The following is a 20780-nucleotide window of genomic DNA, read 5'->3' on the forward strand; positions in this document are numbered from 1 at the left end:
GTTCTCTGTCCCTATTAGGGTAGGGAATCAACCTTCTACAGTGCTGTCATGAAATATATCTAGAAACGGATTTGCTGGTAAGTCTACTTTCATAGTTTTCACCTCACACATCAATAGACCATAACGATATTTAATAAACAAAAACTTAACAAGTAGGTAATCATAGTTTAAAAAATGTGAAATGCCCATGTCATTCTGACATGTTTCAGCACATTTTGGGACAAATGGTCTCACTTTTAACAATCAATAAAATATTTTCTCTAAATTTTTGTCTCTTTTTTGCTCCAATTGTTTGCATCTCATAAAAAATAAAACTTGATGTAACATTATGCATGCAAATTGTGTTTTATGTGCGACCATGACCTATTCTAGAAGCACAGGGTCAGAATTATACTGGTGCATGGAGACAAACTGAAAATGTAAAAATTCAATGGCAAAATTGCTGTCTTTTTCTACTCATTCACAAATAGTTAATGAATGTTATTAAATATGTACAGCAAAATGGAAGGCGTTTCAAATAGAAATCATGCTTCAAAAAACAGTCAAATGAAAAATTATAATATATCCCTCCAGGTGTGACACTTGACATTTGCAGAGTGTCAAACCCCCCAGAAAATGTATAGATATGGCCGAAATATCTCAGTTGGGAGAGCGTTAGACTGAAGATCTAAAGGTCCCTGGTCCAATCCCGGGTTTCGGCAAAATGCTTTTTCTTCACCGTTTACATTTTAAGGAGATATTAAACAAAGCACATGGACTGATCATGATCAAAAGGCCTAAAAATCTTAACTATCTACAGAAAACAAAATGTTAAAAATTTGAGAAACGGTAACTTTTTCCTTTTGAACACATGAATGTTTTTTAGTAATTTTTCCTCTATTTTGTTTTATTTCAGATTGACTTAGCTGTAAGAGGATTAAAAGGTAACCTGATAGCTGAAACAGACAGCACTTATCAGACACTAGCTGAATGATTAGTCAGCTTGTTTGACTTTGAAACACTGAGGCATTACTGAGACAAATGTCCTTAAAAAATATACTGTGGACAAAGTCAAAAAGGCAAAAAACACAAGCTCCACACAGGTCCGTCATCTTTAATTTGAAATATAGGAGGTTTCTACTTTAATGGTGAGACAAAGCATCTACATATTTGACATTGCTCCAGTGAGTAGAGCCCACTTAAAAATGTATGGGTTGCTTGTCTCTGCAAGCAAAAGCTGGGCACTAAACTGGCATACTTGCAATGCTGGATGGTTCAGAGTGAAAACACCTATAGGCTGACAATAGTAATTGCAGGTGTTGATTAACTCATTGTGCAAAATAATTTCTAAAATGTGGTCACTTTGGGAGGTTTTCTGCTGTTTTGGTACTCTGCAAATTTCATCTGCAAGGTATTCCTGCAAAATCTGCATTGCAAAACCCAAATAGGGCTCTTCCTTTCAAAGCCCTGCTGTGTGGCCAAACAGTAGTTTCTGAAGAAATGTGGTGCATCACCGCATTTGTGAGAAATCTAACATTTCTAATATCCAAACAAAATAAATGGAGGTTTAAAAATTAATGCAGACGAAAAGTACGCATATAAAAAATGTTATTTATTGACTTTTTTGGGGTGGTGTGACAAGTTTTTAATCACAAGGAATGGTAACATTTCTGCTGACTAGCATGGAAGGAGTTAAGTTCCAATTGCATATCGAAGTCAAGATGGCAGAGTGGTCTAAGGCGCTGCGTTTAGGTTGCAGTTTCCCCTGGAGGCGTGGGTTCAAATCCCACTTCTGACATCAACATTTAATTTCAAGAAATTTTATCTTCATGTAATGTGGTTTTGAAAAATTTCCTGAGAGTCTTTGGAGTGAATCTGAATTTGTCCTCTCAAAAAAGAACTCTAGGAACATCAAACAGATTTTTGTCCATATGTCTGTTGTTCTTTTGGCACTAGAAAAATCCTTTGGACAGTCAATGAGGAGGGACTATTTCACCTCTTTGTGTTCTCTGTCCCTATTAGGGTAGGGAATCAACCTTCTACAGTGCTGTCATGAAATATATCTAGAAACGGATTTGCTGGTAAGTCTACTTTCATAGTTTTCACCTCATACATCAATAGACCATAACGATATTTAATAAACAAAAACTTAACAAGTAGGTAATCATAGTTTAAAAAATGTGAAATGCCCATGTCATTCTGACATGTTTCAGCACATTTTGGGACAAATGGTCTCACTTTTAACAATCAATAAAATATTTTCTCTAAATTTTTGTCTCTTTTTTGCTCCAATTGTTTGCATCTCATAAAAAATAAAACTTGATGTAACATTATGCATGCAAATTGTGTTTTATGTGCGACCATGACCTATTCTAGAAGCACAGGGTCAGAATTATACTGGTGCATGGAGACAAACTGAAAATGTAAAAATTCAATGGCAAAATTGCTGTCTTTTTCTACTCATTCACAAATAGTTAATGAATGTTATTAAATATGTACAGCAAAATGGAAGGCGTTTCAAATAGAAATCATGCTTCAAAAAACAGTCAAATGAAAAATTATAATATATCCCTCCAGGTGTGACACTTGACATTTGCAGAGTGTCAAACCCCCAGAAAATGTATAGATATGGCCGAAATAGCAAAGTTGGGAGAGCGTTAGACTGAAGATCTAAAGGTCCCTGGTCTAATCCCGGGTTTCGGCAAAATGCTTTTTCTTCACCGTTTACATTTTAAGGAGATATTAAACAAAGCACATGGACTGATCATGATCAAAAGGCCTAAAAATCTTAACTATCTACAGAAAACAAAATGTTAAAAATTTGAGAAACGGTAACTTTTTCCTTTTGAACACATGAATGTTTTTTAGTAATTTTTCCTCTATTTTGTTTTATTTCAGATTGACTTAGCTGTAAGAGGATTAAAAGGTAACCTGATAGCTGAAACAGACAGCACTTATCAGACACTAGCTGAATGATTATAGTCAGCTTGTTTGACTTTGAAACACTGAGGCATTACTGAGACAAATGTCCTTAAAAAATATGCTGTGGACAAAGTCAAAAAGGCAAAAAACACAAGCTCCACACAGGTCCGTCATCTTTAATTTGAAATATAGGAGGTTTCTACTTTAATGGTGAGACAAAGCATCTACATATTTGACATTGCTCCAGTGAGTAGAGCCCACTTAAAAATGTATGGGTTGCTTGTCTCTGCAAGCAAAAGCTGGGCACTAAACTGGCATACTTGCAATGCTGGATGGTTCAGAGTGAAAACACCTATAGGCTGACAATAGTAATTGCAGGTGTTGATTAACTCATTGTGCAAAATAATTTCTAAAATGTGGTCACTTTGGGAGGTTTTCTGCTGTTTTGGTACTCTGCAAATTTCATCTGCAAGGTATTCCTGCAAAATCTGCATTGCAAAACCCAAATAGGGCTCTTCCTTTCAAAGCCCTGCTGTGTGGCCAAACAGTAGTTTCTGAAGAAATGTGGTGCATCACCGCATTTGTGAGAAATCTAACATTTCTAATATCCAAACAAAATAAATGGAGGTTTAAAAATTAATGCAGACGAAAAGTACGCATATAAAAAATGTTATTTATTGACTTTTTTGGGGTGGTGTGACAAGTTTTTAATCACAAGGAATGGTAACATTTCTGCTGACTAGCATGGAAGGAGTTAAGTTCCAATTGCATTTCGAAGTCAGGATGGCCGAGTGGTCTAAGGCGCTGCGTTTAGGTTGCAGTTTCCCCTGGAGGCGTGGGTTCAAATCCCACTTCTGAAATCAACATTTAATTTCAAGAAACTTTATCTTCATGTAATGTGGTTTTGAAAAATTTCCTGAGAGTCTTTGTAGTGAATCTGAATTTGTCCTCTCAAAAAAGAACTCTAGGAACATCAAACAGATTTTTTGTGCATATGTCTGTTGTTCTTTTGGCACTAGAAAAATCCTTTGGACAGTCAATGAGGAGGGACTATTTCACCTCTTTGTGTTCTCTGTCCCTATTAGGGTAGGGAATCAACCTTCTACAGTGCTGTCATGAAATATATCTAGAAACGGATTTGCTGGTAAGTCTACTTTCATAGTTTTCACCTCATACATCAATAGACCATAATGATACTTAATTAACAAAAACTTAACAAGTAGGTAATCATAGTTTAAAAAATGTGAAATGCCCATGTCCTTCTGACATGTTTCAGCACATTTTGGGACAAATGGTCTCACTTTTAACAATCAATAAAATATTTTCTCTAAATTTTTGTCTCTTTTTTGCTCCAATTGTTTGCATCTCATAAAAAATAAAACTTGATGTAACATTATGCATGCAAATTGTGTTTTATGTGCGACCATGACCTATTCTAGAAGCACAGGGTCAGAATTATACTGGTGCATGGAGACAAACTGAAAATGTAAAAATTCAATGGCAAAATTGCTGTCTTTTTCTACTCATTCACAAATAGTTAATGAATGTTATTAAATATGTACAGCAAAATGGAAGGCGTTTCAAATAGAAATCATGCTTCAAAAAACAGTCAAATGAAAAATTATAATATATCCCTCCAGGTATGACACTTGACATTTGCAGAGTGTCAAACCCCCGAGAAAATGTATAGATATGGCAGAAATATCTCAGTTGGGAGAGCGTTAGACTGAAGATCTAAAGGTCCCTGGTCCAATCCCGGGTTTCGGCAAAATGCTTTTTCTTCACCGTTTACATTTTAAGGAGATATTAAACAAAGTACATGGACTGATCATGATCAAAAGGCCTAAAAATCTTAACTATCTACAGAAAACAAAATGTTAAAAATTTGAGAAACGGTAACTTTTTCCTTTTGAACACATGAATGTTTTTTAGTAATTTTTCCTCTATTTTGTTTTATTTCAGATTGACTTAGCTGTAAGAGGATTAAAAGGTAACCTGATAGCTGAAACAGACAGCACTTATCAGACACTAGCTGAATGATTATAGTCAGCTTGTTTGACTTTGAAACACTGAGGCATTACTGAGACAAATGTCCTTAAAAAATATGCTGTGGACAAAGTCAAAAAGGCAAAAAACACAAGTTGAACACAGGTCCGTCATCTTTAATTTGAAATATAGGAGGTTTCTACTTTAATGGTGAGACAAAGTATCTACATATTTGACATTGCTCCAGTGAGTAGAGCCCACTTAAAAATGTATGGGTTGCTTGTCTCTGCAAGCAAAAGCTGGGCACTAAACTGGCATACTTGCAATGCTGGATGGTTCAGAGTGAAAACACCTATAGGCTGACAATAGTAATTGCAGGTGTTGATTAACTCATTGTGCAAAATAATTTCTAAAATGTGGTCACTTTGGGAGGTTTTCTGCTGTTTTGGTACTCTGCAAATTTCATCTGCAAGGTATTCCTGCAAAATCTGCATTGCAAAACCCAAATAGGGCTCTTCCTTTCAAAGCCCTGCTGTGTGGCCAAACAGTAGTTTCTGAAGAAATGTGGTGCATCACCGCATTTGTGAGAAATCTAACATTTCTAATATCCAAACAAAATAAATGGAGGTTTAAAAATTAATGCAGACGAAAAGTACGCATATAAAAAATGTTATTTATTGACTTTTTTGGGGTGGTGTGACAAGTTTTTAATCACAAGGAATGGTAACATTTCTGCTGACTAGCATGGAAGGAGTTAAGTTCCAATTGCATATCGAAGCTGTCTAAGGCGAGCGGTCTAATACCGAGCGTTCTAAGGCGCTGCGTTCAGGTCGCAGTCTCCCCTGGAGGCGTGGGTTCAAATCCCACTTCTGACATCAATATTTAATTTCAAGAAACTTTATCTTCATTTATTGATTAGATGAGGTCAAACAAAACTTAGTAATGTGGTTTAGAAAAATTTCCTGAGAGTCTTTGGAGTGAATCTGAATTTGTCCTCTCAAAAAAGAACTCTAGGAACATCAAACAGATTTTTTGTGCATATGTCTGTTGTTCTTTTGGCACTAGAAAAATCCTTTGGACAGTCAATGAGGAGGGACTATTTCACCTCTTTGTGTTCTCTGTCCCTATTAGGGTAGGGAATCAACCTTCTACAGCGCTGTCATGAAATATATCTAGAAACGGATTTGCTGGTAAGTCTACTTTCATAGTTTTCACCTCATACATCAATAGACCATAACGATACTTAATAAACAAAAACTTAACAAGTAGGTAATCATAGTTTAAAAAATGTGAAATGCCCATGTCATTCTGACATGTTTCAGCACATTTTGGGACAAATGGTCTCACTTTTAACAATCAATAAAATATTTTCTCTAAATTTTTGTCTCTTTTTTGCTCCAATTGTTTGCATCTCATAAAAAATAAAACTTGATGTAACATTATGCATGCAAATTGTGTTTTATGTGCGACCATGACCTATTCTAGAAGCACAGGGTCAGAATTATACTGGTGCATGGAGACAAACTGAAAATGTAAAAATTCAATGGCAAAATTGCTGTCTTTTTCTACTCATTCACAAATAGTTAATGAATGTTATTAAATATGTACAGCAAAATGGAAGGCGTTTCAAATAGAAATCATGCTTCAAAAAACAGTCAAATGAAAAATTATAATATATCCCTCCAGGTGTGACACTTGACATTTGCAGAGTGTCAAACCCCCCAGAAAATGTATAGATATGGCCGAAATATCTCAGTTGGGAGAGCGTTAGACTGAAGATCTAAAGGTCCCTAGTCCAATCCCGGGTTTCGGCAAAATGCTTTTTCTTCACCGCTTACATTTTAAGGAGATATTAAACAAAGCACATGGACTGATCATGATCAAAAGGCCTAAAAATCTTAACTATCTACAGAAAACAAAATGTTAAAAATTTGAGAAACGGTAACTTTTTCCTTTTGAACACATGAATGTTTTTTAGTAATTTTTCCTCTATTTTGTTTTATTTCAGATTGACTTAGCTGTAAGAGGATTAAAAGGTAACCTGATAGCTGAAACAGACAGCACTTATCAGACACTAGCTGAATGATTATAGTCAGCTTGTTTGACTTTGAAACACTGAGGCATTACTGAGACAAATGTCCTTAAAAAATATGCTGTGGACAAAGTCAAAAAGGCAAAAAACACAAGCTCCACACAGGTCCGTCATCTTTAATTTGAAATATAGGAGGTTTCTACTTTAATGGTGAGACAAAGCATCTACATATTTGACATTGCTCCAGTGAGTAGAGCCCACTTAAAAATGTATGGGTTGCTTGTCTCTGCAAGCAAAAGCTGGGCACTAAACTGGCATACTTGCAATGCTGGATGGTTCAGAGTGAAAACACCTATAGGCTGACAATAGTAATTGCAGGTGTTGATTAACTCATTGTGCAAAATAATTTCTAAAATGTGGTCACTTTGGGAGGTTTTCTGCTGTTTTGGTACTCTGCAAATTTCATCTGCAAGGTATTCCTGCAAAATCTGCATTGCAAAACCCAAATAGGGCTCTTCCTTTCAAAGCCCTGCTGTGTGGCCAAACAGTAGTTTCTGAAGAAATGTGGTGCATCACCGCATTTGTGAGAAATCTAACATTTCTAATATCCAAACAAAATAAATGGAGGTTTAAAAATTAATGCAGACGAAAAGTACGCATATAAAAAATGTTATTTATTGACTTTTTTGGGGTGGTGTGACAAGTTTTTAATCACAAGGAATGGTAACATTTCTGCTGACTAGCATGGAAGGAGTTAAGTTCCAATTGCATATCGAAGTCAAGATGGCCGAGTGGTCTAAGGCGCTGCGTTTAGGTTGCAGTTTCCCCTGGAGGCGTGGGTTCAAATCCCACTTCTGACATCAACATTTAATTTCAAGAAACTTTATCTTCATGTAATGTGGTTTTGAAAAATTTCCTGAGAGTCTTTGGAGTGAATCTGAATTTGTCCTCTCAAAAAAGAACTCTAGGAACATCAAACAGATTTTTTGTGCATATGTCTGTTGTTCTTTTGGCACTAGAAAAATCCTTTGGACAGTCAATGAGGAGGGACTATTTCACCTCTTTGTGTTCTCTGTCCCTATTAGGGTAGGGAATCAACCTTCTACAGTGCTGTCATGAAATATATCTAGAAACGGATTTGCTGGTAAGTCTACTTTCATAGTTTTCACCTCACACATCAATAGACCATAACGATATTTAATAAACAAAAACTTAACAAGTAGGTAATCATAGTTTAAAAAATGTGAAATGCCCATGTCATTCTGACATGTTTCAGCACATTTTGGGACAAATGGTCTCACTTTTAACAATCAATAAAATATTTTCTCTAAATTTTTGTCTCTTTTTTGCTCCAATTGTTTGCATCTCATAAAAAATAAAACTTGATGTAACATTATGCATGCAAATTGTGTTTTATGTGCGACCATGACCTATTCTAGAAGCACAGGGTCAGAATTATACTGGTGCATGGAGACAAACTGAAAATGTAAAAATTCAATGGCAAAATTGCTGTCTTTTTCTACTCATTCACAAATAGTTAATGAATGTTATTAAATATGTACAGCAAAATGGAAGGCGTTTCAAATAGAAATCATGCTTCAAAAAACAGTCAAATGAAAAATTATAATATATCCCTCCAGGTGTGACACTTGACATTTGCAGAGTGTCAAACCCCCCAGAAAATGTATAGATATGGCCGAAATAGCTCAGTTGGGAGAGCGTTAGACTGAAGATCTAAAGGTCCCTAGTCCAATCCCGGGTTTCGGCAAAATGCTTTTTCTTCACCGTTTACATTTTAAGGAGATATTAAACAAAGCACATGGACTGATCATGATCAAAAGGCCTAAAAATCTTAACTATCTACAGAAAACAAAATGTTAAAAATTTGAGAAACGGTAACTTTTTCCTTTTGAACACATGAATGTTTTTTAGTAATTTTTCCTCTATTTTGTTTTATTTCAGATTGACTTAGCTGTAAGAGGATTAAAAGGTAACCTGATAGCTGAAACAGACAGCACTTATCAGACACTAGCTGAATGATTATAGTCAGCTTGTTTGACTTTGAAACACTGAGGCATTACTGAGACAAATGTCCTTAAAAAATATGCTGTGGACAAAGTCAAAAAGGCAAAAAACACAAGCTCCACACAGGTCCGTCATCTTTAATTTGAAATATAGGAGGTTTCTACTTTAATGGTGAGACAAAGCATCTACATATTTGACATTGCTCCAGTGAGTAGAGCCCACTTAAAAATGTATGGGTTGCTTGTCTCTGCAAGCAAAAGCTGGGCACTAAACTGGCATACTTGCAATGCTGGATGGTTCAGAGTGAAAACACCTATAGGCTGACAATAGTAATTGCAGGTGTTGATTAACTCATTGTGCAAAATAATTTCTAAAATGTGGTCACTTTGGGAGGTTTTCTGCTGTTTTGGTACTCTGCAAATTTCATCTGCAAGGTATTCCTGCAAAATCTGCATTGCAAAACCCAAATAGGGCTCTTCCTTTCAAAGCCCTGCTGTGTGGCCAAACAGTAGTTTCTGAAAAAATGTGGTGCATCACCGCATTTGTGAGAAATCTAACATTTCTAATATCCAAACAAAATAAATGGAGGTTTAAAAATTAATGCAGACGAAAAGTACGCATATAAAAAATGTTATTTATTGACTTTTTTGGGGTGGTGTGACAAGTTTTTAATCACAAGGAATGGTAACATTTCTGCTGACTAGCATGGAAGGAGTTAAGTTCCAATTGCATATCGAAGTCAAGATGGCCGAGTGGTCTAAGGCGCTGCGTTTAGGTTGCAGTTTCCCCTGGAGGCGTGGGTTCAAATCCCACTTCTGACATCAACATTTAATTTCAAGAAACTTTATCATCATGTAATGTGGTTTTGAAAAATTTCCTGAGAGTCTTTGGAGTGAATCTGAATTTGTCCTCTCAAAAAAGAACTCTAGGAACATCAAACAGATTTTTTGTGCATATGTCTGTTGTTCTTTTGGCACTAGAAAAATCCTTTGGACAGTCAATGAGGAGGGACTATTTCACCTCTTTGTGTTCTCTGTCCCTATTAGGGTAGGGAATCAACCTTCTACAGTGCTGTCATGAAATATATCTAGAAACGGATTTGCTGGTAAGTCTACTTTCATAGTTTTCACCTCATACATCAATAGACCATAACGATATTTAATAAACAAAAACTTAACAAGTAGGTAATCATAGTTTAAAAAATGTGAAATGCCCATGTCATTCTGACATGTTTCAGCACATTTTGGGACAAATGGTCTCACTTTTAACAATCAATAAAATATTTTCTCTAAATTTTTGTCTCTTTTTTGCTCCAATTGTTTGCATCTCATAAAAAATAAAACTTGATGTAACATTATGCATGCAAATTGTGTTTTATGTGCGACCATGACCTATTCTAGAAGCACAGGGTCAGAATTATACTGGTGCATGGAGACAAACTGAAAATGTAAAAATTCAATGGCAAAATTGCTGTCTTTTTCTACTCATTCACAAATAGTTAATGAATGTTATTAAATATGTACAGCAAAATGGAAGGCGTTTCAAATAGAAATCATGCTTCAAAAAACAGTCAAATGAAAAATTATAATATATCCCTCCAGGTGTGACACTTGACATTTGCAGAGTGTCAAACCCCCCAGAAAATGTATAGATATGGCCGAAATAGCTCAGTTGGGAGAGCGTTAGACTGAAGATCTAAAGGTCCCTGGTCCAATCCCGGGTTTCGGCAAAATGCTTTTTCTTCACCGTTTACATTTTAAGGAGATATTAAACAAAGCACATGGACTGATCATGATCAAAAGGCCTAAAAATCTTAACTATCTACAGAAAACAAAATGTTAAAAATTTGAGAAACGGTAACTTTTTCCTTTTGAACACATGAATGTTTTTTAGTAATTTTTCCTCTATTTTGTTTTATTTCAGATTGACTTAGCTGTAAGAGGATTAAAAGGTAACCTGATAGCTGAAACAGACAGCACTTATCAGACACTAGCTGAATGATTAGTCAGCTTGTTTGACTTTGAAACACTGAGGCATTACTGAGACAAATGTCCTTAAAAAATATACTGTGGACAAAGTCAAAAAGGCAAAAAACACAAGCTCCACACAGGTCCGTCATCTTTAATTTGAAATATAGGAGGTTTCTACTTTAATGGTGAGACAAAGCATCTACATATTTGACATTGCTCCAGTGAGTAGAGCCCACTTAAAAATGTATGGGTTGCTTGTCTCTGCAAGCAAAAGCTGGGCACTAAACTGGCATACTTGCAATGCTGGATGGTTCAGAGTGAAAACACCTATAGGCTGACAATAGTAATTGCAGGTGTTGATTAACTCATTGTGCAAAATAATTTCTAAAATGTGGTCACTTTGGGAGGTTTTCTGCTGTTTTGGTACTCTGCAAATTTCATCTGCAAGGTATTCCTGCAAAATCTGCATTGCAAAACCCAAATAGGGCTCTTCCTTTCAAAGCCCTGCTGTGTGGCCAAACAGTAGTTTCTGAAGAAATGTGGTGCATCACCGCATTTGTGAGAAATCTAACATTCCTAATATTCAAAAAAAATAAATGGAGGTTTAAAAATTAATGCAGACGAAAAGTACGCATATAAAAAATGTTATTTATTGACTTTTTTGGGGTGGTGTGACAAGTTTTTAATCACAAGGAATGGTAACATTTCTGCTGACTAGCATGGAAGGAGTTAAGTTCCAATTGCATATCGAAGTCAAGATGGCAGAGTGGTCTAAGGCGCTGCGTTTAGGTTGCAGTTTCCCCTGGAGGCGTGGGTTCAAATCCCACTTCTGACATCAACATTTAATTTCAAGAAATTTTATCTTCATGTAATGTGGTTTTGAAAAATTTCCTGAGAGTCTTTGGAGTGAATCTGAATTTGTCCTCTCAAAAAAGAACTCTAGGAACATCAAACAGATTTTTGTCCATATGTCTGTTGTTCTTTTGGCACTAGAAAAATCCTTTGGACAGTCAATGAGGAGGGACTATTTCACCTCTTTGTGTTCTCTGTCCCTATTAGGGTAGGGAATCAACCTTCTACAGTGCTGTCATGAAATATATCTAGAAACGGATTTGCTGGTAAGTCTACTTTCATAGTTTTCACCTCATACATCAATAGACCATAACGATATTTAATAAACAAAAACTTAACAAGTAGGTAATCATAGTTTAAAAAATGTGAAATGCCCATGTCATTCTGACATGTTTCAGCACATTTTGGGACAAATGGTCTCACTTTTAACAATCAATAAAATATTTTCTCTAAATTTTTGTCTCTTTTTTGCTCCAATTGTTTGCATCTCATAAAAAATAAAACTTGATGTAACATTATGCATGCAAATTGTGTTTTATGTGCGACCATGACCTATTCTAGAAGCACAGGGTCAGAATTATACTGGTGCATGGAGACAAACTGAAAATGTAAAAATTCAATGGCAAAATTGCTGTCTTTTTCTACTCATTCACAAATAGTTAATGAATGTTATTAAATATGTACAGCAAAATGGAAGGCGTTTCAAATAGAAATCATGCTTCAAAAAACAGTCAAATGAAAAATTATAATATATCCCTCCAGGTGTGACACTTGACATTTGCAGAGTGTCAAACCCCCCAGAAAATGTATAGATATGGCCGAAATAGCAAAGTTGGGAGAGCGTTAGACTGAAGATCTAAAGGTCCCTGGTCTAATCCCGGGTTTCGGCAAAATGCTTTTTCTTCACCGTTTACATTTTAAGGAGATATTAAACAAAGCACATGGACTGATCATGATCAAAAGGCCTAAAAATCTTAACTATCTACAGAAAACAAAATGTTAAAAATTTGAGAAACGGTAACTTTTTCCTTTTGAACACATGAATGTTTTTTAGTAATTTTTCCTCTATTTTGTTTTATTTCAGATTGACTTAGCTGTAAGAGGATTAAAAGGTAACCTGATAGCTGAAACAGACAGCACTTATCAGACACTAGCTGAATGATTATAGTCAGCTTGTTTGACTTTGAAACACTGAGGCATTACTGAGACAAATGTCCTTAAAAAATATGCTGTGGACAAAGTCAAAAAGGCAAAAAACACAAGCTCCACACAGGTCCGTCATCTTTAATTTGAAATATAGGAGGTTTCTACTTTAATGGTGAGACAAAGCATCTACATATTTGACATTGCTCCAGTGAGTAGAGCCCACTTAAAAATGTATGGGTTGCTTGTCTCTGCAAGCAAAAGCTGGGCACTAAACTGGCATACTTGCAATGCTGGATGGTTCAGAGTGAAAACACCTATAGGCTGACAATAGTAATTGCAGGTGTTGATTAACTCATTGTGCAAAATAATTTCTAAAATGTGGTCACTTTGGGAGGTTTTCTGCTGTTTTGGTACTCTGCAAATTTCATCTGCAAGGTATTCCTGCAAAATCTGCATTGCAAAACCCAAATAGGGCTCTTCCTTTCAAAGCCCTGCTGTGTGGCCAAACAGTAGTTTCTGAAGAAATGTGGTGCATCACCGCATTTGTGAGAAATCTAACATTTCTAATATCCAAACAAAATAAATGGAGGTTTAAAAATTAATGCAGACGAAAAGTACGCATATAAAAAATGTTATTTATTGACTTTTTTGGGGTGGTGTGACAAGTTTTTAATCACAAGGAATGGTAACATTTCTGCTGACTAGCATGGAAGGAGTTAAGTTCCAATTGCATTTCGAAGTCAGGATGGCCGAGTGGTCTAAGGCGCTGCGTTTAGGTTGCAGTTTCCCCTGGAGGCGTGGGTTCAAATCCCACTTCTGAAATCAACATTTAATTTCAAGAAACTTTATCTTCATGTAATGTGGTTTTGAAAAATTTCCTGAGAGTCTTTGTAGTGAATCTGAATTTGTCCTCTCAAAAAAGAACTCTAGGAACATCAAACAGATTTTTTGTGCATATGTCTGTTGTTCTTTTGGCACTAGAAAAATCCTTTGGACAGTCAATGAGGAGGGACTATTTCACCTCTTTGTGTTCTCTGTCCCTATTAGGGTAGGGAATCAACCTTCTACAGTGCTGTCATGAAATATATCTAGAAACGGATTTGCTGGTAAGTCTACTTTCATAGTTTTCACCTCATACATCAATAGACCATAATGATACTTAATTAACAAAAACTTAACAAGTAGGTAATCATAGTTTAAAAAATGTGAAATGCCCATGTCCTTCTGACATGTTTCAGCACATTTTGGGACAAATGGTCTCACTTTTAACAATCAATAAAATATTTTCTCTAAATTTTTGTCTCTTTTTTGCTCCAATTGTTTGCATCTCATAAAAAATAAAACTTGATGTAACATTATGCATGCAAATTGTGTTTTATGTGCGACCATGACCTATTCTAGAAGCACAGGGTCAGAATTATACTGGTGCATGGAGACAAACTGAAAATGTAAAAATTCAATGGCAAAATTGCTGTCTTTTTCTACTCATTCACAAATAGTTAATGAATGTTATTAAATATGTACAGCAAAATGGAAGGCGTTTCAAATAGAAATCATGCTTCAAAAAACAGTCAAATGAAAAATTATAATATATCCCTCCAGGTATGACACTTGACATTTGCAGAGTGTCAAACCCCCGAGAAAATGTATAGATATGGCAGAAATATCTCAGTTGGGAGAGCGTTAGACTGAAGATCTAAAGGTCCCTGGTCCAATCCCGGGTTTCGGCAAAATGCTTTTTCTTCACCGTTTACATTTTAAGGAGATATTAAACAAAGTACATGGACTGATCATGATCAAAAGGCCTAAAAATCTTAACTATCTACAGAAAACAAAATGTTAAAAATTTGAGAAACGGTAACTTTTTCCTTTTGAACACATGAATGTTTTTTAGTAATTTTTCCTCTATTTTGTTTTATTTCAGATTGACTTAGCTGTAAGAGGATTAAAAGGTAACCTGATAGCTGAAACAGACAGCACTTATCAGACACTAGCTGAATGATTATAGTCAGCTTGTTTGACTTTGAAACACTGAGGCATTACTGAGACAAATGTCCTTAAAAAATATGCTGTGGACAAAGTCAAAAAGGCAAAAAACACAAGTTGAACACAGGTCCGTCATCTTTAATTTGAAATATAGGAGGTTTCTACTTTAATGGTGAGACAAAGTATCTACATATTTGACATTGCTCCAGTGAGTAGAGCCCACTTAAAAATGTATGGGTTGCTTGTCTCTGCAAGCAAAAGCTGGGCACTAAACTGGCATACTTGCAATGCTGGATGGTTCAGAGTGAAAACACCTATAGGCTGACAATAGTAATTGCAGGTGTTGATTAACTCATTGTGCAAAATAATTTCTAAAATGTGGTCACTTTGGGAGGTTTTCTGCTGTTTTGGTACTCTGCAAATTTCATCTGCAAGGTATTCCTGCAAAATCTGCATTGCAAAACCCAAATAGGGCTCTTCCTTTCAAAGCCCTGCTGTGTGGCCAAACAGTAGTTTCTGAAGAAATGTGGTGCATCACCGCATTTGTGAGAAATCTAACATTTCTAATATCCAAATAAAATAAATGGAGGTTTAAAAATTAATGCAGACGAAAAGTACGCATATAAAAAATGTTATTTATTGACTTTTTTGGGGTGGTGTGACAAGTTTTTAATCACAAGGAATGGTAACATTTCTGCTGACTAGCATGGAAGGAGTTAAGTTCCAATTGCATATCGAAGCTGTCTAAGGCGAGCGGTCTAATACCGAGCGTTCTAAGGTGCTGCGTTCAGGTCGCAGTCTCCCCTGGAGGCGTGGGTTCAAATCCCACTTCTGACATCAATATTTAATTTCAAGAAACTTTATCTTCATTTATTGATTAGATGAGGTCAAACAAAACTTAGTAATGTGGTTTTGAAAAATTTCCTGAGAGTCTTTGGAGTGAATCTGAATTTGTCCTCTCAAAAAAGAACTCTAGGAACATCAAACAGATTTTTTGTGCATATGTCTGTTGTTCTTTTGGCACTAGAAAAATCCTTTGGACAGTCAATGAGGAGGGACTATTTCACCTCTTTGTGTTCTCTGTCCCTATTAGGGTAGGGAATCAACCTTCTACAGCGCTGTCATGAAATATATCTAGAAACGGATTTGCTGGTAAGTCTACTTTCATAGTTTTCACCTCATACATCAATAGACCATAACGATACTTAATAAACAAAAACTTAACAAGTAGGTAATCATAGTTTAAAAAATGTGAAATGCCCATGTCATTCTGACATGTTTCAGCACATTTTGGGACAAATGGTCTCACTTTTAACATTAACAATCAATAAAATATTTTCTCTAAATTTTTGTCTCTTTTTTGCTCCAATTGTTTGCATCTCATAAAAAATAAAACTTGATGTAACATTATGCATGCAAATTGTGTTTTATGTGCGACCATGACCTATTCTAGAAGCACAGGGTCAGAATTATACTGGTGCATGGAGACAAACTGAAAATGTAAAAATTCAATGGCAAAATTGCTGTCTTTTTCTACTCATTCACAAATAGTTAATGAATGTTATTAAATATGTACAGCAAAATGGAAGGCGTTTCAAATAGAAATCATGCTTCAAAAAACAGTCAAATGAAAAATTATAATATATCCCTCCAGGTGTGACACTTGACATTTGCAGAGTGTCAAACCCCCCAGAAAATGTATAGATAAGGCCGAACTAGCTCAGTTGGGAGAGCGTTAGACTGAAGATCTAAAGGTCCCTGGTCCAATCCCGGGTTTCGGCAAAATGCTTTTTCTTCACCGTTTACATTTTAAGGAGATATTAAACAAAGCACATGGACTGATCATGATCAAAAGGCCTAAAAATCTTAACTATCTACAGAAAACAAAATGTTAAAAATTTGAGAAACGGTAACTTTTTCCTTTTGAACACATGAATGTTTTTTAGTAATTTTTCCTCTATTTTGTTTTATTTCAGATTGACTTAGCTGTAAGAGGATTAAAAGGTAACCTGATAGCTGAAACAGACAGCACTTATTAGACACTAGCTGAATGATTATAGTCAGCTTGTTTGACTTTGAAACACTGAGGCATTACTGAGACAAATGTCCTTAAAAAATATGCTGTGGACAAAGTCAAAAAGGCAAAAAACACAAGCTCCACACAGGTCCGTCATCTTTAATTTGAAATATAGGAGGTTTCTACTTTAATGGTGAGACAAAGCATCTACATATTTGACATTGCTCCAGTGAGTAGAGCCCACTTAAAAATGTATGGGTTGCTTGTCTCTGCAAGCAAAAGCTGGGCACTAAACTGGCATACTTGCAATGCTGGATGGTTCAGAGTGAAAACACCTATAGGCTGACAATAGTAATTGCAGGTGTTGATTAACTCATTGGGCAAAATAATTTCTAAAATGTGGTCACTTTGGGAGGTTTTCTGCTGTTTTGGTACTCTGCAAATTTCATCTGCAAGGTATTCCTGCAAAATCTGCATTGCAAAACCCAAATAGGGCTCTTCCTTTCAAAGCCCTGCTGTGTGGCCAAACAGTAGTTTCTGAAGAAATGTGGTGCATCACTGCATTTGTGAGAAATATAACATTTCTAATATCCAAACAAAATAAATGGAGGTTTAAAAATTAATGCAGACGAAAAGTACGCATATAAAAAATGTTATTTATTGACTTTTTTGGGGTGGTGTGACAAGTTTTTAATCACAAGGAATGGTAACATTTCTGCTGACTAGCATGGAAGGAGTTAAGTTCCAATTGCATATCCAAGTCAGGATGGCCGAGCGGTCTAAGGCGCTGCGTTCAGGTCGCAGTCTCCCCTGGAGGTGACATCAACATTTAATTTCAAGAAACTTTATCTTCATTTATTGATTAGATGAGGTCAAACAAAACTTAGTAATGTGGTTTTGAAAAATTTCCTGAGAGTCTTTGGAGTGAATCTGAATTTGTCCTCTCAAAAAAGAACTCTAGGAACATCAAACAGATTTTTTGTGCATATGTCTGTTGTTCTTTTGGCACTAGAAAAATCCTTTGGACAGTCAATGAGGAGGGACTATTTCACCTCTTTGTGTTCTCTGTCCCTATTAGGGTAGGGAATCAACCTTCTACAGTGCTGTCATGAAATATATCTAGAAACGGATTTGCTGGTAAGTCTACTTTCATAGTTTTCACCTCATACATCAATAGACCATAACGATACTTAATAAACAAAAATTTAACAAGTAGGTAATCATAGTTTAAAAAATGTGAAATGCCCATGTCATTCTGACATGTTTCAGCACATTTTGGGACAAATGGTCTCACTTTTAACATTAACAATCAATATAATATTTTCTCTAAATTTTTGTCTCTTTTTTGCTCCAATTGTTTGCATCTCATAAAAAATAAAACTTGATGTAACATTATGCATGCAAATTGTGTTTTATGTGCGACCATGACCTATTCTAGAAGCACAGGGTCAGAATTATACTGGTGCATGGAGACAAACTGAAAATGTAAAAATTCAATGGCAAAATTGCTGTCTTTTTCTACTCATTCACAAATAGTTAATGAATGTTATTAAATATGTACAGCAAAATGGAAGGCGTTTCAAATAGAAATCATGCTTCAAAAAACAGTCAAATGAAAAATTATAATATATCCCTCCAGGTGTGACACTTGACATTTGCAGAGTGTCAAACCCCTCAGAAAATGTATAGATATGGCCGAAATAGCTCAGTTGGGAGAGCGTTAGACTGAAGATCTAAAGGTCCCTGGTCCAATCCCGGGTTTTGGCAAAATGCTTTTTCTTCACCGTTTACAAGTGGTTCAAATCCCACCTCTGACATCAACTTTTAATTTCAAGAAACTTTTTTCTTCATTTATTGATTAGATGAGGTCAAACAAAACTTAGTAATGTGGTTTTGAAAAATTTCCTGAGAGTCTTTGGAGTGAATCTGAATTTGTCCTCTCAAAAAAGAACTCTAGGAACATCAAACAGATTTTTTGTGCATATGTCTGTTGTTCTTTTGGCACTAGAAAAATCCTTTGGACAGTCAATGAGGAGGGACTATTTCACCTCTTTGTGTTCTCTGTCCCTATTAGGGTAGGGAATCAACCTTCTACAGTGCTGTCATGAAATATATCTAGAAACGGATTTGCTGGTAAGTCTACTTTCATAGTTTTCACCTCATACATCAATAGACCATAACGATACTTAATAAACAAAAACGTAACAAGTAGCTAATCATAGTTTAAAAAATGTGAAATGCCCATGTCATTCTGACATGTTTCAGCACATTTTGGGACAAATGGTCTCACTTTTAACATTAACAATCAATAAAATATTTTCTCTAAATTTTTGTCTCTTTTTTGCTCCAATTGTTTGCATCTCATAAAAAATAAAACTTGATGTAACATTATGCATGCAAATTGTGTTTTATGTGCGACCATGACCTATTCTAGAAGCAGGGGGTCAGAATTATACTGGTGCATGGAGACAAACTGAAAATGTAAAAATTCAATGGCAAAATTGCTGTCTTTTTCTACTCATTCACAAATAGTTAATGAATGTTATTAAATATGTGCAGCAAAATGGAAGGCATTTCAAATAGAAATCATGCTTCAAAAAACAGTCAAATGAAAAATTATAATATATCCCTCCAGGTGTGACACTTGACATTTGCAGAGTGTCAAACCCACCAGAAAATGTATAGATATGGCCAAAATAGCTCAGTTGGGAGAGCGTTAGACTGAAGATCTAAAGGTCCTTGGTCCAATCCCGCGTTTCGGCAAAATGCTTTTTCTTCACCGTTTACATTTTAAGGAGATATTAAACAAAGCACATGGACTGATCATGATCAAAAGGCCTAAAAATCTTAACTATCTACAGAAAACAAAATGTTAAAAATTTGAGAAACGGTAACTTTTTCCTTTTGAACACATGAATGTTTTTTAGTAATTTTTCCTCTATTTTGTTTTATTTCAGATTGACTTAGCTGTAAGAGGATTAAAAGGTAACCTGATAGCTGAAACAGACAGCACTTATCAGACACTAGCTGAATGATTATAGTCAGCTTGTTTGACTTTGAAACACTGAGGCATTACTGAGACAAATGTCCTTAAAAAAATATGCTGTGGACAAAGTCAAAAAGGCAAAAAACACAAGCTCCACGCAGGACCGTCATCTTTAATTTGAAATATAGGAGGTTTCTACTTTAATGGTGAGACAAAGCATCTACATATTTGACATTGCTCCAGTGAGTAGAGCCCACTTAAAACTGTATGGGTTGCTTGTCTCTGCAAGCAAAAGCTGGGCACTAAACTGGCATACTTGCAATGCTGGATGGTTCAGAGTGAAAACACCTATAGGCTGACAATAGTAATTGCAGGTGTTGATTAACTCATTGTGCAAAATAATTTCTAAAATGTGGTCACTTTGGGAGGTTTTCTGCTGTTTTGGTACTCTGCAAATTTCATCTGCAAGGTATTCCTGCAAAATCTGCATTGCAAAACCCAAATAGGGCTCTTCCTTTCAAAGCCCTGCTGTGTGGCCAAACAGTAGTTTCTGAAGAAATGTGGTGCATCACCGCATTTGTGAGAAATCTAACATTTCTAATATCAAAACAAAATAAATGGAGGTTTAAAAATTAATGCAGACGAAAAGTACGCATATAAAAAATGTTGTTTATTAACTTTTTTAGGGTGGTGTGACAAGTTTTTAATCACAAGAAATGATAACATTTCTGCTGACTACCATGGAAGTAGTTAAGTTCCATTTGCATATCGAAGTCAGGATGGCCGAGCGGTCTTAGGCGCTGCCTTTAAGTCGCAGTCTTCCCTTGAGGTGTGGGCTCAAATCCCACTTCTGACATCAACATTTAATTTCAAGAAACT

At 35.7% G+C, this 20780-nt stretch overlaps 8 non-coding genes across 8 annotated transcripts; all 8 read left to right on the forward strand.

The window, feature by feature from the left end:
- The first annotated feature begins 1694 nt into the window (after positions 1-1694).
- Positions 1695-1777, forward strand: TRNAL-UAG (transfer RNA leucine (anticodon UAG)). The gene has a single exon. It is a non-coding gene; the product is annotated as a tRNA-Leu (tRNA).
- A 1901-nt stretch (positions 1778-3678) lies between these two features.
- Positions 3679-3761, forward strand: TRNAL-UAG (transfer RNA leucine (anticodon UAG)). Its single transcript has one exon. It is a non-coding gene; the product is annotated as a tRNA-Leu (tRNA).
- A 3935-nt stretch (positions 3762-7696) lies between these two features.
- TRNAL-UAG (transfer RNA leucine (anticodon UAG)) lies at positions 7697-7779 on the forward strand. The gene has a single exon. It is a non-coding gene; the product is annotated as a tRNA-Leu (tRNA).
- Positions 7780-9682: 1903 nt separating this feature from the next.
- On the forward strand, positions 9683-9765 carry TRNAL-UAG (transfer RNA leucine (anticodon UAG)). The gene has a single exon. It is a non-coding gene; the product is annotated as a tRNA-Leu (tRNA).
- Positions 9766-10600: 835 nt separating this feature from the next.
- Positions 10601-10673, forward strand: TRNAF-GAA (transfer RNA phenylalanine (anticodon GAA)). The gene has a single exon. It is a non-coding gene; the product is annotated as a tRNA-Phe (tRNA).
- Positions 10674-11666: 993 nt separating this feature from the next.
- On the forward strand, positions 11667-11749 carry TRNAL-UAG (transfer RNA leucine (anticodon UAG)). Its single transcript has one exon. It is a non-coding gene; the product is annotated as a tRNA-Leu (tRNA).
- Positions 11750-13651: 1902 nt separating this feature from the next.
- TRNAL-UAG (transfer RNA leucine (anticodon UAG)) lies at positions 13652-13734 on the forward strand. The gene has a single exon. It is a non-coding gene; the product is annotated as a tRNA-Leu (tRNA).
- A 4875-nt stretch (positions 13735-18609) lies between these two features.
- Positions 18610-18682, forward strand: TRNAF-GAA (transfer RNA phenylalanine (anticodon GAA)). Its single transcript has one exon. It is a non-coding gene; the product is annotated as a tRNA-Phe (tRNA).
- Positions 18683-20780: the final 2098 nt, after the last annotated feature.

Source organism: Dendrobates tinctorius, unplaced genomic scaffold (genome assembly GCF_039654945.1).
Source record: "Dendrobates tinctorius isolate UK_male_01 unplaced genomic scaffold, ASM3965494v1 ptg000350l, whole genome shotgun sequence".
NCBI lineage: Eukaryota > Metazoa > Chordata > Amphibia > Anura > Dendrobatidae > Dendrobates > Dendrobates tinctorius.